Here is a 16,851-nt window from a genome sequence, read left to right on the forward strand (position 1 = left end):
TACATCGCGGCCACGTCGAGCTCCGCTCTTCAGAAGCTGGGACATACGCCACAACCCTGCCACCTCCGACAGGTGAGCCGTCCACTCCGCCTACCTTATCTTCTATATTTTCTGGCCATCAGCCAGTATTCGCTAGCAATACAACAGAACTGCCAGGCACTAATTTGCTGCTCCATCGCATACCAACAGGACATCATCCGCCAATATGCGTACCACTGAGACGATATGCTGAACGATAACGGGCAGTGATCGCAGAACACGTTGATGAAATGCTTGCCGCGGGCATTATTAGGCCGTCATCAAGTCCGTGGGCAGCGCCAGTCGTCCTTGTTTGCAAAAAAATAGATCGCTACGCTTCTGCGTGGACTACAGGCAGCTCAATAAGTGTACAATGCCCGACTTCTACCCTTCACCCCGCATCGATGACGCTGTTGATACAATACGTCACTGCAAGTTCTTTTCGTCGCTTGAATTACGCGCAGGGTACTGGCAGATTAACGCCGCGGAGGAAGATAGATGTAAAACGGCCTTTCGCACACCTTTCGGTTTGTATGAATTCAACTGCATGCCGTTTGGGCTAAGAACGGCTCCTAGCACTTTTCAGCGTGCGATGAATTGAGTGCTCGGACCATTGAAAAACCAAGCCTGTGTGGTGTACTTAGACGACATCTGTCGTTGGCAAGACAGTGGATGAACACCTTCGCAATTTGGACGAAGTACTACACAGACTCTATGCAGCAGGGTTTCATTTGAAACAAGAAAAGTGCCAGTTTGGGGTGTCCAAGATTTCGTACCTGGGACATTATATATCTCCTGTCGACATTCAGCCACTCCCGGAGTGCATAGCTGCCGTGTCGCAGTATCCCACACTAACTTGCTTGAAGCAGGTTCAGTCATTTCCAGGTATGGCGTCGTATTTGCGAAGGTTTATTCCCCACTTCGCTTCGATCACAGCTCTCTTGAGCAGTCTTCTTAAAAAGACGCGCGGTTTGAATGGGGCGTCTGACACAAAAATGCTTTAAGAGCTATAAAACAAAAGCTCACTTATAGCCGCATACTGAGTCACTGAGTCATTTCAATGAAGGCTGGTCCACCGAAGTGCACACTGATGTCAGCCAAGTCAGCCTAGGAGCTGTGTTAATGCAGCGTGATCCAGATGGCGTGAAACACGTGGTCGCTTATGCCAGCCGAAAACTTTCAGACACCGAGCGCCACTATAACTCCAATGAGCTTGAATGTCTTGCAGTGGTATGGAGCGTCGATAGTAAGTTTCGAAATTATCTTTTCGGGTGTAAATTCACTGTTGTGGCTGATAATGCTGCTATAGCATGGATGTTCTCCAAGCAGCAACTTAAGCACAAACTTGCCCGGTGGATAATCACGCTGCAAGAGTACAATTTTGACATGTGCCACCGCGCCAGGGGGCTAAACAACGTCGCCGATGCACTCTAACGGAACCCCCTTGACTGCGCGCAACAAACCAGGCAAACCCCCCACAATATTTTCGCCCAAATGAATTTATCCCGAGCCCAACAGGAGGATAAAGATTTGGCATCCATTATTGCATCTATCACTGACAAGGGAAATCCCAGTACTTTTGTGGTGCGCAATGCCGCATTGTACCGGCGTCACTGGCGAGCGGACCGATCCGAAGAACGTTACCTCCTAGTGATCCCGAAATCCCACAGGTCAGAAATATTACGAGCTATTCTTGACTCCCCAGAAGGCGGACACGCCGGCCAACGAGCTACGCTCCAGAAACTACAAGATCGTTTTTGGTGGCCGAAGATGCAAAGTAGCGTCCATTCTTATGTCGCCAGTTGCAAAATCTGATAGCAGTTTAAGCGACTTCCTGAGTGTCAACCTGTATTACTATCACCAATCCAGATACCCGAAACAATTTCTCACACAATTGATATTGATTACATGAGACCTCTACCCACCACCACTGCGGGAAATCGTTACGTCATTGTAGCAGTAGACTACCTGTCAAAATACGTGGAAGTGGAGGCCGTGCCATCTCTTGCATCCACTTACCTAATCGACTTCCTCGAGCACCGATTTGAATGGAGACATGGCTTACCAAAAAAAAAAAAGTTACGGCATATTCACGGGGTGAATGATGATGAATGGGCGAAGCTCCGGAGGGATTCATCGGTAAACTGTGAATCTTCCGTGTAATTCGCCCAGTCGATCATCATGTAAAGACGTGAGAAACGCTGTGTGTGTATATACACAAATCAACTTTTATTTGTTCTTAGACGATGGATGGCTTGCGATGTCCCCTGCCTCGCGCGCTCGCACATCGGGATTCTGTCTGCGAGCGCGCGCTGCTGCCGCCTTGCGCTCTCTCCGCTGTGCAGCCTTATCCATCTGGCGACTCCGAGCGCGCGCCAACAGCGAACGATGGATGGATGGATGGATGGATGCTATGAGCGTCCCCTTTATAACGGGGTGGTGACAAGTATGCCACCAGGCTCGACAAAAAAAAAAACCTTTTTTCTTTTTTTATGTTGGCCTAATGCCTCTACTTCGATAAATTCTATCTTAATGGAAAAAAAGGTAAATTTTCAGCTTAAGTTCTCTGCCATTTACGGCACACTGTCCATATTTTATTTTTCCAATATTTATTTTTGTCCTTTCTCTCTAATTTTCTGCCACCAATACTCTAACCGTCTCTTACTTATTTCAATCGCGGGTGTGTTCAGCTTTCCATTGTTGTCCCTAAAACCCAGGGCTTCCTGTAGGCTCGTGCCCAAACGTACACCTGGGTGGATATCTCCACATTCAATCAGAACATGCTCCGCCGTTTCCTTATCTTTCCCGCAGCATGTGCATTGTTCTTCTTCTTTACTGAATCTTGCTTTATAACTACGCGTTCTAAGGCAACCCGATCTCGCTTCAAACAGTAAAGCGCTTCCCCTTGAATTATCGTAAAATGCCTCCCTCCTTATTTCATTTTTGCCCTTTCGGTAGTTACTCAAAGCCGGTTTTTTCTCCATAGCTGCCATCCAGTAAATCCTCTCCGCCTCCCTGACTTTTCCCTTAACGCTCTTTGTTGACATATGGCTTACAATACCAGCCGTATACTTACTAGTGAGTCTTCTAGTTCTTTTTCTCCACTGTGTGTCCACGCTCTTCCTATACAAATAACGGAACACCTTCTCTGCCCATCTACTCTCCTTCATATTTCTTAGCCTTTCTTCGAACCTTATTTTGCTCTGCGCTTCCCTCGCCTCAAAACCTGCCCACCCCATATCGCCCTTTACAGCCTCGTTTGTCGTCTTCCCGTGAGCACCCAACGCGAGGCGTCCCACAGTCCTTTGATTTACATCCATTCCCGATTGCACCTCTGCCCTCATGCACACCACTGAGTTCCCAAAAGTAAGCCCTGGAACCATTACACCCTTCCACAGACCTCGAAGCACCTCATACCTATTGTATCCCCACAACGCTCTGTGCTTCATTATTGCCGCATTCCTCTTTCCTTTTGCTGCCGAGGCTTTTTCCTATACCTCCATGTATCTATCACTCTCATTTACCCATACTCCAAGGTACTTGTATTCACTTACCCTCGGTATTTCTTGGCCTTGTATGGACACCGTCTGATCACAGGGATCATTGAATACCATCAATCCACACTTCGTTACACTGAATCTTAGTCCAAGAGCTTCACCTTCCCTTCCGCATATATTCGCCAGCTGCTGTATATCATCTCGACTGTCCGCAAATAAGACGAATGGAGACATGGCTTACCAAAAAAAAGTTACGGATTTTATTACAACGCTCCCCCTAGCGTACGTCGCCGCACTAAATCGAACGATTGCCTTCAACCAATGACACGCGCCATATGTGACATCATTCCCATTTTATAAGATCTCGCGTCTTTCATCAACTACAAGTACCGCTTTCTAGTTTATAACATCTTGCATCTTTTCATCATCAGCTACAAGTACCACCATCTAGTAAACACTACAAGAACTAAACGAGAGGTGGCTACATACAGGAGACGGTACCGCCATCTAGTGAACACTGCAAGAACTAAACTAGAGGTGGCTACATACAGGGGACGGTACCGCCATCTAGTGAACACTGCAAGAACTAAACTAGAGGTGGCTACATACAGGCTACAGGGGACGCGCAGCCCACGCCCTAAGGAGCTTCGCCCCTAAAAACTTAATATCTGATCGGCTACAACGTTTCGTAGCGGGGAACTGAAAAAGTACCTTTGCACGGCAGGCGTGCAGCACCACTTCGCATCCGTGTTTCATCCTCAAGCAAACGGCCTTACTTAGAGAACCAACCAGAGCATCCAGGCATGACTCGCTCCATATACGAAGGCAGGGAAAAGAGGAGAGGCCGACTGGGACGTCCACCTTCCGTCAGCTGCTTTTGCGAATAATACGGCACTGCAGACGTCTACCGGGGAAACGCCCTACGAAATTGTTTATGGGAAACTACCGCAGCTGAAAGCGGTCCTCAGTCTGGATGCTCCCATTATAATTCCACGTGCCAACGATCGCAAAGCGGCCTGTCAGAAGATCCGAACTAAGGCGATCAAGAATGCCACCCACGCACAAGAAAATCGAAAGCGCCACTATGACAGACGCCGTAGACCCGCTCCTGCTTACAACATCGGTGACGAGGTCTGGGTGCAAAGGGGCACCAGCGGGCCTGCCAAGAAGCTACTCCCTAAGTTCGACGGGCCATTCATAGTTACTCAGTGTGAAGGAGAAAATACCTGGTGTGTGAACACCTCAGATGCAAACTTCAATCTCGATAAACGCAAAAGAAACAACTTTGCCGTGCATGTGTCGCGCCTGAAAAAAGCAGTCGGACCACTGCAGGTGCAATGAACTGTTTTTCCTTTTTTCTTTGTCATGTCCGCAGTGTGGCCGAATGTAACGAAGAGCGGCGCAGCAGCTGTGGGCCATGGGCTGGAATGCGAGGAAGAAGAGGCAGAATAGAACAGCTTGCCCGACGAATAGGTGTTGTGTCTGTCCCGCTAACTACAATATATATATATATATATATATATATATATATATATATATATATATATATATATATATATATATGTGTGTGTGTGTGTGTGTGTGTGTGTGTGTGTGTGTGTGTTTGTGTGTGTGTGTGTGTGTGTGTGTGTGTGTGTGTGTGTGTGTGTGTGTGTGTGTGTGTAACGTATGAAGTGATGGTTGGTAAAAGCTGAGAAGGAAGAAGTGAGATTGGCATAAACATGGCGTATGAGCCTGGCCACGTCACCCAGTCATCGTAGCGTCACACAAGTCGACAGCATGGAGACCTGCCTGCCCCTTCATTAGTCACTCATCATCGACGCAGTTCCCCAGAAGACGCCCTGACCGTACATTGACTACTGAATCATCGCATAGGAGTACAACGGTCAGCACCATGACAGAACCATCGGCTGACCTCGACATCCCCAAGTACACCGGATCAGCCGATGACGGACCCGTACAGGACTGGTTCAACCTGTTCGAACTCCATGCTACCGCTGCATCTTGGTCGGAACGGGAGACGGTTACGAATTTCAGCGACTACGTCACCGGTGAGGCATTTAAATTTTACCTTATTTACATATCCGTGAACGACGAGTCATGGCGAAAAATCAAAGAGGAGATGATTACCCGTTTTATTGACTTTGACCAAGACTTACTCATTGCTAACCATCTAGAGACAACTGCACACTATCGTCAATTTCCTAAGCAGTCCTCAAGCATTCGAATGTCCAGCGCTGATCGACAAGTGTCTCAAAACGAAGTGGCACATGCGTTTACTTACAGAAGGCCATGCATACATTGGGAAAAACCCAACCGTCAAGCACGTCTCCTTTGTACACGAAAGTCGGCATTTCCGTAGTCATCGCTTCAGCATATGACACGAGACGTTGCTGAACCGCCTGATGCCCTGCACTCTTCGTCTCGCATACGTGATCCACAACCTGGGTTTTCGTGACGCGGTTATTCAAGCGCTCCTAACGCTCACCACTTAGCCTTATAAGGACGCCGTATTCATGGCAGATGACCTGGTGCATCAGAAAAATACTCTGCCAAGCCATTCTTCTTCCGTACGGTTTCATGTATCACCGTCCGGTGCACACACCCCCGAGAGTCCAAACAAAACAGAACGCTCAAAGGCATCGAACGTCGCACGCTACCAGGCGCAAGAACTACTCGCAACGAACAGCGAAAAAGAAGCCCCTGAAGAGCTTCGTGTCATTTCTACGGCACCGCAGACTTGCCAAAATCTGCAGTTCAAACCTAGTAATGCCATGTCAGCTGTGGTGCCCACATGCAGAGCTCACCAATTCAGGAATCGAACAAATTCAGAAGTGCATGATACATCAAACCTCGCACACAGTTGTCTTTCGCAAGCACCTGTAATAAACCCCGTAACCGAAGCCTCTGAAGAACATGCTAGCAATGATGACGCATTACCAACTATGCCAGACAAGCAAGACACCAGTTCACCATTCATCAGCTGTCTACAGGACGCGTCAAACACCGAAGGAAATGAATGCCCCATTCCGGAAAGGGCGCCACTACAGCCATCTCTTGAACAGCCTCAGGAAAGCAAGCAAAGCCACGTTCATAAACTCATGCTACAACGAGAGAGACTGCAACGAGGACATCGACGAACGCAAAATTCAACGGAAGCGCACTCACCAATAAAAGAACATCGGAAAATAAGATCTCTAATCCAAAGACCAATTCAAGATGTCAGACACTTTCGCACAAAAAAAAAGTCACCAAAAACACTCCCTGTCTCAGCTATTACACCGACTGCACCACCACAGAAAACGCCGAGAAAGACGCGGAAGCACTGCTCGCACACCGCAAGCACTCAGGCACTTCGTCACAGTCCGTCAAAAAGCACGAAAGCAAGAAGCACCGGGATGGCACCATTCACGACAAAAAATACAACCCCGACGACATCCGAGCTGCCGATGCAACAATGCGTTCCAACCTTGCTCAGTCCCCAGAACAGTTCAAGCAGTATTGTCAGTGTTAATGTGTAGCCCACTCTATCCGGAAGGCAACAGTCAAGCTCGTCCACCAGAGTCGTCATAAAAATCACCGGACTGCTCCCTCGGCCTTGAAGATTTAGTGAGATTGTGGAACTCCGTCGGGACGAGAAACTGCGAATTTGGCCATTATTTTGTTTATTTTGTTTTCAATTTGTTGTAGTTTGTAACCGGTGCCAGCTTTCGGGGGGAGGGGGAATCGTGTGACGTATGAAGTGATTGTTGGTAGAAGCTGAGAAGGAAGAAGTGAGATAGGAATAAACATGGCGTATGAGCCAGGCCACGTCACCCAGTCATCGTAGCGTCATATATATATATATATATATATATATATATATAAAGAGATAGAAAAAGAGAGGGTTACGAAACGGCTGTGTTGGTTAGTGTTGTGTAGATTGTCGTAGACAAATAGCAAAACGTGTACGCTTATCCCAAACTGTTTATTGGTCAACGTTTCAATCATACACCGATCTTCATCACTTATAAAACCTAAAACCCTTACCCTAATACCACTTAGTGCAGGGCAATAGTAGACACCAAGTCCACAGTAGAAGATTATCTCGATACCTACATTGAAGAGACATCTTTTGAAATTATAACATACACAGACCAGCAGTTGCTCAAATATTTCAAGGAAGGCGATTGTTACAATCGGTGCCATGTACTTACTTCTTCTTCATTTTCTGCAACTCAGGTTGACGTGATTCCATGTCCAACAACTGTATCTTGGTCAGCAGGGGGAAGATCAGTCCGAGCTTCGCCTCCGACGCACGCAAACGCTCGCGCACCTTGTCTAACTGCTCACGGATTCTCCCTTCTTGGGACTCGTATTTCTCCTCCAGGTCTTTCTGCGAAGTTTTGCTCGTGGCTTCCGTAATGTTTGCATTACGGAAGCCACGGAAGCCAATTCAGTGGTGAGTTGATCATTTTCTTTTTGAAAGTAGTCAGACTTTGGTAGGGGTTTGATCTGGGGAGTTCACCGGTCACTCTGGGTCATACATACTTGAGATACGGTGAGCTCTGCAGCCGAGGCACGCGATTCTCAGTCTGCAGTCGCTCGCGCGGTGACCTTTACTGGTGCATTGAATCAGTGGAGAAGCCTTTCACTATCTGATAGCAGTAGATCTCTATGGTAGGACTCCGTCAAGTGCTGCGTCGATTTACAGAATGTCAGCTCGACTTCGTGGGAGAAATAGAACCTTGACAGTCAAGTACCAATGCCACTGAGGTTGTGTTGTAAAAAAAAAGATTGTTTCGGTTTCTGGGATCACACGCCTTATCGTAACCTTTGTGCTCCCTAAAGTCGCTATTTACGAAACTCTCCACTTCAACTCATGCAAACTGCAGAAGGTGATCTAGTTCCATGACGTGTTCAATTTAACGTTGTCGACAATGGATATTGCAGGTTCTGCTACGCAAGATATGTGGTAGGCAACAACATTGTCATGTGACAAAGCCCTTAGCAGAAGGTCAAATTGCATCGATGAGAAAGACGACCTGCTTACTTCAAGGGCCTCCGATCTGCGGCTGTTAACCAGTACTTGGTCGCGCAGCTCATGTAGTCTGGCCACTTCATAGGAAGAACGCACAGGAGTAAGCCTCAAAGCATTCAGAATTATTTCTGCCCTAAGTGCTTTTTGTCGGCGAAGTCAGCATGGCTAAGGCATCTTCGTAACACGCTTCCGTGGTGGGTAACCCCGCAATAGCCGCCGCAGTGTCTCTTTTCACAAATAGTTTAGGTGATTGAATTTGTCGTTATTTGTTAAATTACCGTTTCGGTTGACGACCACATTGAATTGTTCCCAGAATGCGTTCCACGTGCACGAGTCACCAGCGAATAGAATAATTCTCAGCTTCAGCAACTTGGCTCCTGGTGTATCTGCATGTTTCATTCACGCCGGCACGTCACCAACTTCGATAGGCGATGGCATCGCTGATGTTTCGCTGTGCAAGCGGCGTTTGCACTGGAGCACGGCTAAGATGAGGACGCGTTGTCGTCATCTTCAATTACGTTGGCAAACTCTGCTTCGAATGCTTCCTCACATAGAGTTTCATACAATATATACGACAGAGGAGTCTGGTGCTGCGATCGTGTATCCCAACGGTAAAATTGGGAAGTACAGGCTTCGGATAGGATAGGGCTAGATAGCGAACTGTCTGCAAACGTTTTTCTACAATTTCAGTTTCTTTCTTTGTGTAACGTAGATAATAACGTGCGGAGAAAAGCACTGAAGCAGTGCAGTTATTGCTCGAAGAGGCTAAAGACAACAAGTTCTCCTGATTTGCTTTGATGTTGGAGCTTTACGAGTCGTATTTGATAGTTCAAACGAAACGTAGACCACTCACCACTGCGCATGGATGTAGCGTCGCATGCCACAGCAGGGTATTGCATCAAGTTCTAGTTTTTAATCAGCGTGTCTATCCTAAACTTGTTTAAATTGACTGCAAAATGGTGAAGAAGCTAATTACATGTACTGTCACGCACCAACTCGACTTCAAAATAAAACCAGAGGTGCTTGGGAGCAGACCACTTAGACGAACACGCCTTGCATCGCAGCAGTCAGTCAGTCAGTCAAGAACTTTAATATATGGTCCTGAGGAGTTTAAGCCACCAGGGTGCCCACGTGGGACATCCTAGCAGCCGCTACCGTAGGCGACGCCCGAGTCGGGGCGGGAACGTGGTGGCGTTCCGCCAGTTCTTGGGCCCTTGCATCGCAGCAGAAGAAATGTTTTTCGAACTTAAAACTGCGCTGTTATTTCCATATATAGACAATGCGTTCTTTCGAGAGAAAAGCAAGCATGTTGGTCTTGAAGTGTTGTAAAAAATAATAATTCAATCTTGATACCAAATCTGGAACTCTACGGCAAAGCAATGCATACCCTGATTGTTAAAATTTCCCAGGTTTCACTTTTGCCACCTCGTCAAAAATTTTTTCTACAACAAAGCTTGTGTACAAATAAATCAAGCAAGGTTGAAATAAACATAGTCTTATATCACTCTGTTTTACACTCGAAAGAAAAACGTGAAGAATTTCGAAAAGGTAATCCATCTGAAGCAGATCCGAAGCCTGTACTTCCCATAATTCCTATGGGGTTACAAGCGCGGCTGAAGGAGCCCGCGTAGGCACTACCGCCAGATTCCCTTCAAAGTATCATTGTATGAAACTCGGCATTGCACTTATATGCATCTCGGTCTCCTTACTAATCATGTTACTCTCGACGTTGTTATTCCTCGTAAATCGCATCGGTTAGTCGCAGTCTACCGTCATCATTCCGAAGTAGTGCACTTGCCTCTTGATTGAGCTTGGTATTCTGAGCCTTTCGCGTTGCCCTCTTAGTCTTGAGCTTGTTCATGGTGGTCGGCTGTTCGGTAAGCCTCCGTATTTCGCAGCGGTTCCAGTCGGTAGTGACCACCGATGTCCCTTAATAGTAGCTGCCGGCTGTCACCTCCCGCGTTTACCGTCACCAAATATAAAATATGTGGCCAACTGAACCAACCTACTGTGGCTTAACAACTCAAAAAGACGTTTATTACACTTGGGGACAACTTTCTGTGGCAATAAAGGGAGAGCTACGAAGGCGGAGCTACAGAACATGTAGTCCTCCGCGAAGAAGTTCGGCTTGACTCTTTTTCTGAATACCGGCCGAGTTAAAATATTACCACTGCGCGAAATTTGCTACGTCTGATTTCACAGACATTTGTGAGTGAAATTCAACGTAACGTCTTCCGGCGTGTCGTCATAATAAATGGAGGGCGGTGAGCACTCTCCTGAACATGTAGACGCCATTTTTACTGTGAGGTGCACCTAAAACACGCAAACATTTCAGACGAGAAAAAATGCGGAATTACACTGGTGAAGCAATCTCCTAGGTTCGTGCAGCGTCTTTATATAAACAGTATCCCGTAGAAAATGAAGTAGTTTTATTTTTTATTATCTTTTCGCGGACAACATAGACGCGATTGTGTGACTATTTTCTTCAGCAGTTGCACACGCCCGATTTTGTTCCGTAGCCTTCACTTCATTGCCAGAAAAAGTTGCGTATGAGCCCAGAACGATGATGATGGCGGCTTCTTTATCATCTTAGAACAAGCTCACGCGCTCGCTGGCACGCGGGCACAAAGCTCGTACTTCTCTTCTCTCAGGCGTAATGCGGCGAATTTAACATCCTCTGCACGCTTCTGGGAATCTGCGTGTGTTTCAATTTTTAATGTGCTATAGGAGCGGCGGTGGTGAACGCGCCATTTGCAGACTACAACAGTGGGCACAAATACACTCGCGCTCAGCGACCACTCATAGTCAGTCGCGGCATAGTCTTCAAATGATGAAGATCTGTCGCTCATTTTTTCGTCCGGTGGCAAGATTCTGTGCGGTGGCAAGCCAAGACCTTTACAGTGGGAACACAGGTCGTTCCCGAACACCTGAGAACACGGCGCTGCGAAGGGACGCGTGCAGGTCGAGGAAGAAATGATGAAAAGAGCTCCACAGCATACGTGCACAGAATGCACTTATGTTCGGCCATCTGCAGATATCTTTTGGCATGCTGGTATTCACAAATTTTGGGCTGGTGAAGCATTGTCGATACACGGAGGAGTGCTCAAGTGGGCACACGTTTATCATTTTTCTAGCGGCTCGACATGATAAACCGAATAGTTCAAAGCCAAAGGTGTTTACCGAGACCTGCCTGGCAACCTTCAGTTTATGGCTGGCATTGTGCACAAGCTCTGACAGATGCGCATGTTACGAGAACAAAAGTTTGAAGAGTCTTCGACGTGTTAGTAGCCGCTTCGTACATATATAACCCCGTGATAAACCAGGCAAGCTAGTGGTGGCGCTGCGGTGTAATGAATAATATGTTTCCTTTCAGTGCGTGTGGGCCCGAGTTCCATTCCTGTGTCGTGCGTTCTTGTATGCAAATAGCATGTTTATGCGTGAAAGCTTTGTGGTACGTCTTGCAATTGTCCCAGAACTGAATAACAGCAATAGCTAAGTGTCTTCAAAAAACTACCTTCGTGCCAGATTTTTTTATTGACTACTCAAGGGCCGCGAATGAAGGAGTTTTTAAGGCTCTCGAAAGAATCAGAAAAACATCCACTGCACTGCGTTCAAGCCACCAAATTGAGTTAAATAAAAACACTGAAGTTACAACCGAAATTCCTGCATTTCACTCCATTTACATAGTAAAAAAACCTCGCTCCGCCGCGGTGGTCTAGTGAATAAGGCACTTGGCTGCTGACCAGCAGGTCACAGGATCGAATCCCAGCTGCGGCGGCTGCATTTTCGATGGAAACGAAAATGCTGTAGGCCCGTGTGCTGCGATAAGGGTGCACTCTAAAAAAACCAAAGATTGTCGAAATTTCGGGAGCCCTCCACTACGGCGTCTCTCATAAGCATATGGTGGTTTTGGGGCGTTAAACCACACATATCAATGAGTAAAGAAACCTTGTTGAGCCTTTTTCCCCTCCTCTGAATTGATTGCGCATTTTGCGAAAATGGGACTGTTTTATCGCCACTGTGCAGCTAGCGAAGCCGCATTACGCAATTCTAAATCAATTACGATCTCTGATTAGGAATGACTGAACTAATAATGCATGCCCTCGCGCTAGAAAGATTCGTAGGGGACGGTTCACTTCAACAGGCGTCGCAATCTTGCCCTACGTTACTCCATAAAACGTCATTTGGTAAGGGGCTTCACGAAGTACTGTTCGGGTGCAAGTTACGAGCCGAGCCCAAAATTACCTAAAAGGCTCACACGACCGTTTGCTGTGTCTGCGATATTGGCTACTTTCTGGCTAGTTTTGCTAATTTTGTGGCTATTTTTCTTTTGGAGCTGGCAACCGTAGTGGTCACCCTATCTTTAAGATAACAGTGAAGCAAAAGTCGCAATCGCCATCCAGGTTTTCGCCATTTTAGAAAGCGGTATAGATATGTCGTTGGAATTCTCGCACAGTATCGCCTTAAGAAATGATCCTTCAATGTGATAGGTTTATGTTTATACCTTTGTATTTATTATACGTGATACGTTTATATTTCGATACGTTTACGTAAACTGTTTAATTTTTTTAGGGGCGAAGCTCCTTATAGCGGTACCCGTTCGTCCCACGTAGTATGTAACAAGTATAACATTTTGACCTCTAAGTTGGTGCCGGTGAGAGACTTCTTCTGTGCGTTGTTGAACAATAAAAAGTAGTGCTCAATGTACATGTGAATGGCTGCTAATGGGGAATGAGAGACAGGAGCATTCGGCTTTTAGTTAACGCGCAGGCTGCGATCACCATTAGCAGCCATTGGCATGTACATTGAGCATTATCTGACAAGAAAGGGTTGCTACGTTATACTCGCTGGGTGTAACCTCCTTAGCTTTAGAAAGTTTTAGCGAGCAGTGAGCCACAGTGCCATGAATAAAATGAACTTGTATATACCATGAATGATCTCGAGGTGGTTAAAAATGGGAAGTAGATACGAAGCGCAAGCCGTAAGAGAGTAAAAGCCGAATTCTCCGCCTCTCATTTCCCATTAACAGCCATTGGCATGTACATTGAGCACTATCTGACTGAAAACGTTTGCTACGTCATACTCGCTGAGCGTAACCTCCTTGGTTTCCGAAAGGTTTAGCGAGCGCTGGACCGCAGTGCCATGAATACAGTGAACTGGTATATACCATGAACTCGAGGTGGTTAACGATTGGAAATGGACCCGAAGCGCGAGCCGTAAGAAAGTGTGCGTGTGCCACCTCTCGTTTAGTCCTTGAAATGTCCGCTGGATGGCGGTGCTTCTATATGAGGAATATATGATGAAAAGATGCGAGATGGTGGTACTTGGAGTGTTGAATAGATGGACGAACGGACACATAGACAGATGCATGGATGGACGCATGAACGGACGCAGGGGCTGCTGCATGGACGAACGCAGGGACGAACGCATAAACAGACGCACGCACGGACGAGCTGATGGACGCATGGACGGTCACACTGACGGACGCATGGACGGACGAAAGCAAGAACGAATGGACGGACGAATTCTTCGCCCCACTCTCCGTCAATCACTCCGTGGATATGCTGCCATTTTTTTCAAGTGACAACCTTTGCTGACATTTTGTTCAAGTACTCTGTAGCTGACGAATGCTACAAGTCACATAAGCTGCACGTAGTTCGAGATATTAGTCATCAAATTTTAATCCCCGAATCAAACTCATTGTACCCGGCGCTCACAAAACCCGGTAGAACACCAGAACGACACATGAAGGGGGAGAGGGGGGGGGGGGCAAAGTTTAATTGAAGACTGTATAAAGCAGAATATGGTAAGCAATTATCTATAGACACCCTAACGGTTCAAATTCAATTTGTTGTGCTAAAATCTGTGTTTTTTAAACTGTGCAGAGGTGCGAAAAACTATTTGTACTATCTGAAAGAACTAGTGCCGCAGCGGCCGCCCCATGTGTTTGTGTTGAGCAGACAAAACAATGCTTTCATGGTTCCAGCGCGGGTAAACGCAAATGATATCATATTTCTTATTTTTATACTAACATTATCATTATCTCATCGTCAACCTAATGAATAATTATTATATTATTATTATTATTATTATTATTATTATTATTATTATTATTATTATTATTATTATTATTATTATTATTATTATATGCCTGCTGTTATCTAAGGTAATAAAAACGTTTATATTGCAGCGTTGTGCACAGTTAGATTGAGCAGATAGCACCAAACAATACGCGCAAAACTATGGTGGTGTGCGGGCACAAGTAAGATGAGTTGCAAGCATCACAAAAAGTAGTGGGCGCAGCACGACGTCATTCGACTTTCGTCATTTACATATGACGGATTGTTCCAGTCTGGCGGTGCGCGCTCTGAGTGATCAGTTTTATTTACCAATGAAATTCGAAGACGAATACATGCGACTACGTGCAACTTTTGTTTTACGTTCTTCAAGCTGTTTCCCATAATTATTTTTTCATCATCGTTGCTGTGATAAAAAAAAAGATAGATATGCCACAAATTAACACGCACCACAACATGGCATTATAAATACTAGCCCTCAAGTCAACATTTATTAAAGTAACTTAGCAGTTTTACTTATTATCATAAACAGCTTATTTTTAAGTATGGTTTCGTATTTTTATTTCAATGTGGATTTGGTTCACGTAAACGACAGGAGGTTTATTGTTATAGACTTTAAAAATACCTATCAGCTAAAAAGACGTTTCATATCTCAAAATGTGCCAATAAAAGAACACCCTGGGCCATTCGTCTTTAGTTGAAATTTGGAAGGAGTACTTGCTCTTGTACTCCAAAGCACTATCTGCTCTTCCACTGCAACAAATGTCGTCTAGTACGATTTTCTAAGATATTGTTGGCTATCAACGGTGCCGAACACGGCATCACCATAACAATTGATTCGGCACAGTTTGATTATAAAATTGTGTCCCAGACATTGCTTAACGGTCTCACCACGTCTCCTATTACCTTCACGTCCGTAATAAAAAAATAAAACACGCGTTTCTGGGGCTGTTGGTAAAATGTGGAAGTGTCTGAGAAGCCCCTTGATGCTTATAGGCAAAAACGGACGCTCTACATCATTGTGTATACTGCCGTGGCTGACCAATTTCGCCACAAAAAAAAGTATTTTTCAGCGAGCATCATGGGCGCTTTTGCATTGTAGAAGAAAATGCTCTTGTCACACTGCAAATCAAATTCAAGTTTGGGAAGGCTGCGGCCATCAATCATATGCTTATATAAGTCTCAGACACAGGGTAATGTTTACGTTTTACTATTTATTGAATGTTTTACTTTCAGACTTACAACGCACGTGTGTGCATAGTGAAGTGCTATATCAACAGGGATGGTGACAATATGCTGATCACCGCTGTTGATGGCGTCGGCTGCGGCTCAGGAAAGGTAAGCACACCAGATAATGCATGTTTTGCGAGGAAAGGAAAAAAGTTCTAACCTGACAACTCTTATTGTACGTTAGAGAATTTAGCCGTACACCTAATTGCAAAGATTAGTTGGTAAAGACTAGGTCATTACAGCATCGAGCACTTTTGTGATGCTGTAGTGTAAACAAACAAGGAAATACAAAATTTTACTTGAAGATAGTCAGTAAATACCACCGTTGCACAGTTAAAATTAATACTGTATCGTTAGTTCATAGAATACCCCGTCTATATAGTAATGTCTATATAGTAATATCCCGTCTATATAGTAACGGGCGTTCCGAGTTTTATCGAAATACTTCCTCTGCCGTGACAACTATTATGAAAAACAATATCTCTCTCGCTCGAACTGCTCATCAAAACAACGCTTAGTTTTCACTAAAATGCCGTTATTTTGGTCACTTTGTTTTTTGAAGTGCTAATATATCCATTTACCGGCACACCAGTGACTTGCGCTGTCGAATACGAGATGGCAAGAAGCACAGGGGCAGTGTGCTGAATAATTTTGAAGTTATGAATGCAGCGCACAGCATCGAGTGACGAACTGCTGTTCTATTTATATGCAACTCCGAATCTATTTATGATTGCTCTGTTGAAACTTTTATAATTAGTACGAGTCTTTTTTAAGTACCGCAGGTACCGGGACACTGTGAGATGGGCCTAATAGTGGCAGAATCCTTTGAACTAGTAAAAAAAAAACAGGCTGTCTTAGTTGCCCATCATTCTGAGCTATACGTCCGAGCAATAGTGGCCTCCTAAATTCAGCGAGCATAGTCGTTGGGACTGACCGCACGTGGCAACTTCAAGCTCCCCTGAAACGCGTATCAAAATAAGCATAAGTTGAAAATTCTCTCGGGCTTTTT

The 16,851-nt window shown here is 45.5% G+C and overlaps 1 pseudogene; it reads left to right on the top strand.

Moving 5' to 3' along the window:
- The window catches only part of LOC119169775 (venom metalloproteinase BumaMPs1-like), a 254,793-nt pseudogene extending 238,792 nt beyond the window's left edge, over window positions 1-16,001 (top strand).
- The last annotated feature ends 850 nt before the right edge of the window (window positions 16,002-16,851 follow it).

This window comes from Rhipicephalus microplus, chromosome 2 (genome assembly GCF_043290135.1).
Source record: "Rhipicephalus microplus isolate Deutch F79 chromosome 2, USDA_Rmic, whole genome shotgun sequence".
NCBI lineage: Eukaryota > Metazoa > Arthropoda > Arachnida > Ixodida > Ixodidae > Rhipicephalus > Rhipicephalus microplus.